Raw genomic sequence first — 2,889 nt, forward strand, 5'->3', positions numbered from 1 at the left:
GCAACATTTCATGAAATTTGCATATATATATATATATATATATATATATATATATATATATATATATAAGTATATATATATATATATATATATATATATATAAGAAACGACGTTTTCACTTATACAAATTTTATTTGGCGTTAATTAATTTTTTAATGATGGACTCAACGACACGCAATTATTCAAAATCATTATCATATTTATTTAAAACTTGTGGCATGTTTAAGCTGACAGCTGTTTCGGCGTGTGTGCCAGTGCCATCTTCGGAGACTTAGATAGTTAGATGGAAAAAATGAAATAAAATAAAGTAAATTCAATTAAATTTATTGTGTTATTATAATTACATTAAAATAAAAATAAAATATTATAATTTATTATTTACAAATATAACTTTTAGTAAAATATCATTGTAGTACAACTGCCAAGAATCATAAACTAATTATATTACAATTATTTGAAATGAAAACGAATTGTAAAGTACTAGTAAGTAATTTAATGGCTATCTGGTTTTGTTCTCCAGCTTCCTAAATCAGAAGAGTGCGCATAAAGCTCGTTTTAAAAAAGCAGAGATCTAGATTAATAGATTTTTAGTGTTGAGTAATACAACACTCACTTTTTCCATTAAGACATAAACCTTTGTTTGTTGCTTTGGTATATACGGAGGTTTTAAATTTATTATGAGCCTTATGTATTAGTACTTCCAGAAATAATAGTTTATTTTCCTTGTTTTTTTTTAATTGTAACCTTCAATTTTTATGAATTTAGTCGTGTAGAAGTTTATCCACTTGATCCTCTTCATCGTATGTAACAAATATAAAATCAACATGACGACGACCAAGCTGTTGAGAAGACTCACGATGCATGTACAAACAGGCGCTATAAAGAATCACACGAAAGAGAAACACAAAACTAAAATTACTAAGCAAATCTTGGACAACAATATTGAAATCTTACAATACAATAACCATCATAATAATTTACGATTAGCCGAGTAAATACTCATTGAGCAAAGACATCCGATAATAAATATTCCACAACATGCAAGTTGAATACTTCTCACTGCTAAATTTAGAAACTGAGGAATTATCGATAATGATGACACGTAAGAGTGACACAAAGTTGAAGATTGTAATAACTAATTAAATGGCTGTTAAGCATTCACATTAAACAAATAAAGAATTAACATTGTAGAAACAAAGACATATATATATATATATATATATATATATATATATGTATATATATATATATATGTATATATATATATTTGAGCATTCGGCCACATACACATATATATTTGAGCATTCGGCCGCATACACAACGTATCAATTCGTACACCGAAGATGGTATAGGAATACAAAAAAGTTTTTTTGTTCTATCATGCTTAAATGTTTTATCATGCTTAAAAGAAATAAAAATTTTAGTTAAGGACTCAAGAAACTTGCAATGATTTATAATCTACCGTTAGAAAAAATCGATTTACCGCTAGAAATTTATATATGAATTTAATTTTCATGTATATATATAAATATGTGTGTGTGTGTGTGTGTGTGTGTGTGTGTGTGTCTGTAGTGTGTTTTAGTGGTTTTAGGCTCTGAGAATGGCACTATTAGCCAAAGCGTCAGCCACAATTTTTAATTTAAAAAACTTAAATGAATACATACAAACTCATTTTAGTCGTGTTAAAAATTCATCTAAAAAACAAATTAACTTGAAATGTAGCGAATTATTTAACAAAACATATTTACATATTGTGAAAATATATATATAACAACACAAAAATAATTTATCAAAGCACCAACACAATATATCTAAAAATTGCAGAAGCTGTCCTAATAGATTTTAATAAACCCCAAATAACGCCTTAATACTAACTTCGATAACAATGAAGGACAAAAAAATGGCAACAACAAAGATGAAAATACGACACCAACTAATAACTTTGCTTTGTTTAAAGAAACTTTATAAACCAAACCAGCACTTAAGTTGATATATGAAAAATCGAAATAAGGCCTTATGTGCAAGATGAATTTGGATAACAACAGTTTCAATAAATGTTCATGAGGAACTTGGATAATTCTATTTTCAACAAATTGAACAATTTCCAAATATTCTAATAAGAAAAATTGAAAAGACAAACTTTAAATTGATTAATGCCAACATTTTGATAGAATTCATATAATACTGTAAAATATATACATATATATATATATATATATATATATATATATATATATATATATATATTATTGGTAAACCATTATCCGCCATAGGCCAGACGTACGTTTCGTCTCTTACAAGACTCGTCAGTAGCCTGGCGAATAAGGCTTAAGATAACACAACTCAATTATTGTAACCAAGAAACTCAAATTGAGGTGTCGCGACCAATAGGTAAGAACAACATCACGTTGTTACAAGGTTTAAGAACCCATTCAGTCGCAAAAAGAATTATTGGTAAACCATTATCCGCCATAGGCCAGACGTACGTTTCGTCTCTCACGAGACTCGTCAGTAGCCTGCCGAATATATATATATATATATATATATATATATATATATATATATATTGGGTTTAGACTATTATTATTGGGTTTAGACTATCATAAATACAATTATTTATAAAGATTTCGGCAATATTCAACTTGTAGTTGAGTTTCTCAATTTTTCTAACGAGACTTTTATCATCTTGATGAAGTTTATTAAGGTTAAATAAAAAACTTTTAATATTAAACATTTTTGACAAAACATTATTAATAACGTTATTATTACAAAAAAGCTCTTTCCGGCATCAACTGCCATCATCAGTGTAATTATATAGTATTGTTCCGTCTTTGATTATAACTTAATTAGAATTAAAGTTTAATTCTTTATACACTCGAAAATGAATTG

This window comes from Helobdella robusta (genome assembly GCF_000326865.2).
Source record: "Helobdella robusta unplaced genomic scaffold HELROscaffold_35, whole genome shotgun sequence".
Classification (NCBI taxonomy): Eukaryota; Metazoa; Annelida; class Clitellata; order Rhynchobdellida; family Glossiphoniidae; genus Helobdella; species Helobdella robusta.